Source organism: Cyprinodon tularosa, unplaced genomic scaffold (assembly GCF_016077235.1).
Source record: "Cyprinodon tularosa strain WSP-4 unplaced genomic scaffold, ASM1607723v1 ctg1028, whole genome shotgun sequence".
NCBI lineage: Eukaryota > Metazoa > Chordata > Actinopteri > Cyprinodontiformes > Cyprinodontidae > Cyprinodon > Cyprinodon tularosa.
The window spans coordinates 165,123-173,150 of NW_024037814.1; positions in this window are offsets into that span (position 1 = coordinate 165,123).

Consider the following 8,028-nt stretch of genomic DNA (forward strand, 5'->3'; position numbering starts at 1 on the left):
ACAATATATATGTATATATACTTTGTATTTTTTTTCAAAATTACAAACTTAAGTCTCACATTTGAAGTTTTCTGTAAGCCTTAAATAGAGACCAGCCCCTCCTGTTTAATTCTCACCAATCTCTGGCAAACATAAAGCAAACATTTCTCAAGTTTAAATATTTCAAAAATGTCTCATGCAACTGAAATCAGAGAAAAAGCAGAATAATTACCAATTGTTTATTAGAAGGTTGTGGAAAAACTGTGGAAAAGGATTTATGAAGAACATTAGAGCTTAGAAAATCCTTAAGCTGTTATGGAATATCATAAAATTTTATATCATATGATATCATGTCATCTCATTTTTGTCATGGTCCTGGTCTGATTGTTCCTGTTATCCATTTGTTGTCCTCTGCTGCCCTCTTGTGTCCTCCCTTCCTCTGTTTCTCTGTCCTGCCAAGCACCTGCTGCCAATTTCCTCGTCAGCTCTCTCTCTGTCTCTGTCTCCTTTAAAAGCCCTCCCTGTTCAGTTCCTGTTTGCTGGATCCTCGTCAAACATCCCGTCTAAACTTCTGTCTGTGTTCCTCGTCTCTCCCTGGCTTCTGGTTTGTTTAATCCCTGATGTCTCCTTGGTTCAGGTTCGTTTGTAATTTTCAGTTGGCCTCTGATTCCTGCTTCTGGACCTGTGAACCTGAATAAACAGTCTTAATTCACCTCTGCCTACTGGTCTCTGCGTCTGGGTCCTCCACACAAACAGTGATTCATGACAATTTTAACCAAGGGAAAGAATAGATAATGTCTGAACAGAACTTGAGCTGTGTACTGCAATCAAAAAACCATTTACTTTATAGGCCATTATATAAAAACACAGATTTAAGCACCTTATAAATGTGGTGTTTATTAAAATTGTACGATATTCTACTGCTCTCGTATTCAGAGCAGGACAGGTAAAGATTTAGTAAAACTACATCCATCAATCCCAACTGCATTCTTTATTATATCCTGTCTTTTTATAAAGATTGAATATCTTAGAATAAATAAATGCAATATCTGTTCTTATTGTGTTAATAATGCAATGTCTTAGTCCTTTAACACATTTAAATGGATGGTTGTGAAAGTTATGAGTATTTTATTAGTTACTGCAGAAATTACCATAGAAATATAATAATCAGGAATGGCTTAGTCATTCCATTGTTTCCTTTATGTTAAAACTTGAAGATTTATTATACTAAGTATACAAAATGTAAAATATTAACCTAGTTTCTCTTTCAAACTTTCTTACCTGAGTTGTCAGATCAGGGAAGCTCTCCTTTGCAGACAGATGCAGGAAGTGTATAAAGGACTCTACTTTTGGAGCTCTTATAATCCAAAGGAGAGAGCTTGTGGTTGGCTCAAGCTATAAACCACATGACTTCACAGAAAGACCTTATTAAGGATTGTGCAACTTTAATGTGTTGATTGCCCATCCCAGTAGAGGTGGTGTAGTGGGAAGAAAGTATTCAACTATTTGCTCCAGTTAAATAAACAGAGATCAATGGGTTTCAGTCAGCCAGTCAGGGGTTTAACAGTAACATGTTATGAGTAAACCTTGAGAAAGAATCTGGTTTGTTATGGAAAGAAGTATGTCTGATCTACAAACACCCTCATGCAGGCATTTTGTGGCCTTGCAGGTGAAACAGACTAAGAGAAAAACTTTTATAGTGAGTAAATAGCATAAATTAATATTTGAAATACGAGAAATCTAAATTTTCAAACCAAAGTTCCACCCTTTCCATTAAAAAATTATAGTATCCTTGTGTAATTGATAATAAAAAAAAGGATTAGAGAATATATGTAAAGAATATATGTAATGAAAATGATTATAATAGATGGAAAAATCATGGAAAAGATTATGATAGCTAAAATATGTTGCCAATAAATAGAGCCCTGGAATCACATCCTGGTTGGCAAAAATATTTAACTGTTTTTCCCATGATGATACTTCTTATGTTAAAAGATCTATTTGCTGAAATTATTAAATAGAATATCATTATTTTAGTTCTTATCGTTATCAGTTACCCTTTTCAGTTTCCCTGGAAAGAGAAAAGGTCAAATCGGTTGAAAAAAGACTGCTTCATGTCTACAAAGTAATAATAATACATTTTATTTAAAAAGGCGCCTTTCTGGACACTCAAGGTCAACGTACAAAAGCATAAAAACAGTGTCAGAAAAAATAAGAATAAAAACATTTAAGAAAATTTAAAAAATACAGAGGCTGTGACAGTGAAATTGATATTTAAAGAGAATAAGCAATCTTGAACAGATGGGTTTTGAGTTGCATTTTAAAATGGAGGATTCAACTTTCGGAAGTGAAACAACCTTCAGAAAGAATCTGGTTTGTTATGGGAAGAAGTATGTCTGCTCTACAAACACCCTCATGCAGGCATTTTGTGGCCTTGTTCATCTTTGATTAAAATACAGCACATTTCCCTTCTCATTCATGTTGTATAATTAAATAATCAAAAAACTGGGTGTCTTCATCTTTCTGTTGATGTTGGTCCCTTATACAGGCGACATTTTGTACGTTGGTTAGAGAGACGGACTGCTGAGCTTTATGGGGATATCCAGTGGACTGCATGAGCTGATACTAGAGCTTCACTCAGGGACCTGGAAGATGGAAGTCCAGCTTGGATAACAAAGGTTGCAGAAAAATGTCCATGATGAGCAAGCATGAAGCGACAGTGGAGAGGAAAAACTCCCCATTGAGAGGAAACCTCTGATAGAACCAGGCCCAACATGGACAACAACAAGATCAGACAGGGAACGCTGTAAGAGTCTAGGAGGAATGACGCTCTGATGAAGCTTTAGCTACGATGGTGGAGGGGGGGCTGGAGGGGGGTTGAAACAATGTATCTGAATTAAGTCACAGCACATCCGCCGCCTGCTCACAGTAAAGACAGGTGTGGATCGAAGGCCTTTTAAGATGAGCTTTGGATGCTGATTGGCTTTCATGGAGGTGTGCTTCAAAGCTGATTGGCTGTGTCGCAGGTGGAACACTGAGTTTCTTCAGTTGAAGTTCCACCAAGGCTCCATTATTCTGCCCCTTTATTCTGATTTGTTTTGTTGAAGCTCTTCCTGGTTCCTTCCTGATGAGCTCCGATGAGCTCTGATCACTCTCTCCTGATGACTTTGAGCCACACCATCTCATGCTGAAGGATGGAAGGATGGCTGAGATGGTCCTCCATGAGGGTCTCCAGGCACCTTGGTCCATCAAAAGTCGTCTCTAACTACAGGGAAAAAAGGTCTTGTAGGTCATTTTAATGTGTCACCTGTCAGTCCTAGTCTGGCTAGAGGTCTGTGGTGTGGTCCGTTCTGGGGTCCAGGAAAGGGTCGACCTGTCATAAGCTCATGTGGAGGAAAACTGGGAGTTACCAACAGTCTGAATTAAAGGAGCGAAGAGAAGGACACATCAGATGTTATCTTCGCTTTCAAGCCACAATGGTAGATAAAATAAGTTCATGTAGCTTAAAGAACTTTAAGTTAAAATTTGAACAAATCATTGAATTATTCCATAATTTCAAACTTAATGTGGTGGGATGGTGTTCCACCCTCCACTACACACACCAGGTGTAGTGTCTGATTGGGGGGGCGGGGCAGATAGCTTTAAAGTTGAGCAGTCCGCTGCGAGGTGCGTGTGCTGGAGACAGGAGGACAGAAGAAGAAGAAGGTAGCAGCAGGAGACGAGGAAGGACGTGGGAGGAACGTTGGTCGTTTGGTGCATGGCGCGTGTTTTGAAGCTGCTCTGCTTGTGGAGAAATGTCCTGGGCCGTGAGTAGTGAGGAAACAGGAAGCGATTCTTGTGGGATGGAAGAGGGAAATAGTGACAATGAAGGTTGGAAGATAGCAGCATCAAAAAATGAGAAAAAGCGGAAAAAACAGAGATCAGTTAAAGGGGAATCTAGTTCAGAACAATCCAGTGATGATCAATCCATACATTCCACAGCACAACAAAATGAATTCAAAGTCATATTCAAAGTCGTTAATCAGGCAGACTCTTTTACAAACTGGAATCCGGTTCACTTAACAAAAACCATCAATAAACTTGTTGGAGAAGTCAGAGGTGCCAGAATTCTGTACAGTGGAGACCTGCTAATTAACTGCAGAGACAGCGCCCAGCAAGGCAAAGCAATACGTATCAACAAAATTGACGGGATAAGAGTTCAGTGCAGCCTAATGGAGAACAAAAAGATCAGCAGGGGAGTCATTGGAGGAGTTCCTCTGAAAATTTCTGAAAAAGAGATTCTGGAAAACATAAGCGGTGCAAAAGTAAAAGAAGTAAAACGGTTAAAAACAACAAGAAACGGAGAAAGATCTGACAGTTTATCTGTACTAATTAAATTCGAGGAAGAGCAATTACCAAGCAAAGTATTCATCGGTTACATCAGTTACAATGTCAAAATCTACAATCCACCACCATTGAGATGTTTCAAATGTCAAAAATTCGGACACATTGCAGCAGTTTGTAAAGGGAAACAGAGGTGTGGAAGGTGTGCAGGAGAACATGAATATGGTAAATGTGGAAAAGAAGCTAAAATAAAATGCTGTAATTGTGGTGGAGAACATACTGCTGCTTATCGCGGCTGTGAAGCAAGCAAAAGGTCTGAAGAAATAAAAAAAATGAAATTTGAGCTTGGAATAACTTATGCTGAAGCTGCAAAAAGGATCCCATCTCAGTCAGAAAAACCCAAACCTACAGTTCAACACACGGCAAATTTCAAACCTCTAGAGAAATCTCCAAAAATTGATGAAGACTCACTAATTGTTAAAAAGACAAATTTTGTTCTTTTCATGGTGGAAGTGATTAATTGTACTGCTCAGACGACAAAAAAAACAGAAAAAATCAAAATAATAGTGAAGGCTGCAGAAAAATATCTGGATGTTAAAGATATGAACTGGGAGATGGTTGGAAGCATGATGGAAAGACCAATGGGACCATCAGAAACTGGCAGAGGTACGATGACCTAGAGTAAATTAAAATTATACGGGCAAATGTAATTTAGTATAATTTAGTATTATGTGGGTTTAAGTTACACAGGTTATTTTATTGTATTTTTTTTTTTTTTTTTTTTTTTTTTTTTTTTTTTTTTGGGGGGGGTGAATCGTTTCCTGTTTCCTTGCTTTACTCCATATCAGTTGGTGGCGGTAATGCACATTTCACAAGTTTGCCAACCGCCATAAAATCTCATAAGAAGAAGAAGAAGAAGAGGTGCGTGTGCTTTGTTTCCTTACCGTGTGTCGGCTGCCCAAGTGGCTGGTGTGCTCGATCCACTCATCCAAAATAGTAGGTGCCATTTTGCCATCTGGGCTGGGGATTGTTGTCGGGTTCTGGTGCAATACCTGCCGTGCATTTCTGCAGCGTTGCGCGGCTGGCGTTGGCGGCTGCAGTCGGAGGTTGGTGCGGCGAGCGGCTTCCGTCCGGCCCTCGCCTGCTGATCCGCTCCCTCCCTGGTCGGCTGTGTCACCACATCTGGGTAAGCTACCGGTTTAGAATTTAATTTACTCTTACCTGAATCCACCGTTAACGAGTTTTCTAATTTAGGATTCTTCCGGAGTTGCAGCGCTTGGACGCTCCTGCTGTCTTGTCTGTCTTGCCGGTTTTGTTTGGGCCGCTCTCGGCGGAGCCTGCTGACGCTTGGGCTGGTGGAACGAGCGGGGCACGACTCCTCTGGCCCCGTGAAAAGACATTAGAAGTCGGACAACGACAGTTTGTCCCATCGTTTGCAGTGGTTGTGTTCTTTTCTTTGCCGTTTGTTTGCTTATTATTTAAATTACTAATTTGTTTGCTTTCCTTTGTTTTGATTTACTAATTTGTTTTCTTTTGCATTGCATGATTTGTTTGTTCATTCATTTTTTTGGGAATAATTTAAATTGTCCTCATTTTTGATGCCTTTTCCTTCTAGGGGCTGAGTAGTGGGCCCGAGGCCATGTTTTAAAAGAAAAATGTTTTAATGAAATTTGTTAATAAATCATTGGAGACTACTCCGTGCTCTGGTGCGTCTTGCCTAAAAAGATCTACCTCCTCTACTGGTCACATTAAGGAAGTAAATTTACTTCATTAATATTCAGTACCCTTTATCACGTCTGCACCTGCAGAAGTCCAAACAAACTTCTCCTCAGCAGAGGAGGGAGGGAGGACCTGCAGCAATGTGAACAAGGGGAGACGCTGCAGCACAGCCTTCTCTGTTGAAAAAATAGGCTTTCCATCCGATTTCAAGAACAATGTTTTCAAGGCAAAGCAAAATCATTTTCCTTTATAAAGCCATTTTATTCCCCTATTTATTTACTTTACTGGTTTAGTCATAATTTAGTATTTTATTTAGGTTGTTTATTTATTCTGCTCTCAATAATCAACCCAAATTCTGTTCCAGAATCTTTATGGATCCTTATGAGTTTAGGTTTGGTGTTTATCTCTTGTTTTATATTATATAATATATTATATCCTCTTTCACTTTAATCATTATTATTAATGTTATTATTATTATCATTATTATTATTATTATTATTAAATAATATTGTTATTATTATCATTTCCAAATAAGTCATTGGAACACTGTATCATTATTAACAATTACTTATTTTAAATAAGCTTAAGATTCTGTCATGATCTCGGCGCTGATGGTTTGGTTTTTTCCTTTGCTCCTTGCTCCCCTGTCTAATTGGTTCTGCGGCTGATTATTGCCGATCATTTCCACCTGGTTCCTCTACTATTTAAGTTGTGTGTTTGCCTCCCATCAGCGCCAGGTTATTCTTGTGTTTTTGAGATACGTTCCCTAGCAATCTGTAGTCTGCCTGTTTCCCTGATATTGACCAGTTTCTGCCCTGAGGATTTCGAGTTTTTTGCCTTGCCCCAGTCTGCTCTGTTTGTCCTGTCTGATCCTGGATTCTACCGGCTTCTGAACCTTGAACTGTCGTCTGACTTCGGCCTTGGATTTCCCCTCTGGACTCTGTTGCTGCTCGGCGTCTGCTGCGCGCTCTCTAGGAACTCTGGGGGCGTCTCCTGCCGCAACTGCTGTCAAAGCTCCGCAAACGGACTGAACTTTGAATCAGGTCAGTGACTTTGCTCCAAGTCGTGTTAAACTCCATATCCAGTCACTGATCTGTATTCTCCCGTTTCTGCAGAGATCCGCCCCGCAGCAGACGAGCAGCCCCGCGCACCTGTTTTTGTTAAATAAACGCTTTGAACTTTCCCACTGCCTGTCTCGCCTCGAATTCTGGGTCCTACATTCTGAGATCATTACAGATACATTTACTTCTTAATAAATTGTCAGTAATTTAAGAGCAAATTCAATCAGCCTAATTTATTTTTATACAAATTACTTTGCTCTACACACATATAGATGTATTTACCCTTCAAAAGTTAAATCCAAACCTTAAAGAATACATTTTAACAAATTAGACTTTAGAATTTAGCATTTAAATAATGACACAGAAATGCTCAATTATTGTTAAACAAACAAAATCTGTGAATTTGTTTAATCCGTTTCATTAAACTTTATTTGTTGTGATATTTGAACCTCATATCAATTACCAATTTATACAGCTGTGCATTAACTTTCACCATCTTTAACTCCTGCTTTGTTTTGAAAATAGGTTAGGGGGAAGAATGAGCCACGGAAACTAGAAAGGCAGATTCCTGAAACCCTTAGGCTGTCCATCTTTACCGAGCCTCCTGTAACTGGCTCAGCGGTAAAATGGCCGCTTTCAGTCTATTTATCTGCAGGTAATTTAACTCTAGTCAATAAACAGTGAACCAGTTACTATTCTGCTGTAAGCCAAGCTGGGATAATAGGGAGGTCTCTCTGAAGACCTAGTCACCTCTGACCTAAGAATCAGGACATCTTATGGCGCATTCTGCTGCCGTCCCTCTGAGTGCATCTCACTCAGTCGGCACTTTATTTTATCTTTGCAAAGAGAGAACAGTTCATCATACGGCCCTTATTGCACGGTCATCAGCCCTGTTCTTATCTTGGCAGCGTTCATTACTTCTTAATTACAGTAATGGAAAGCATAG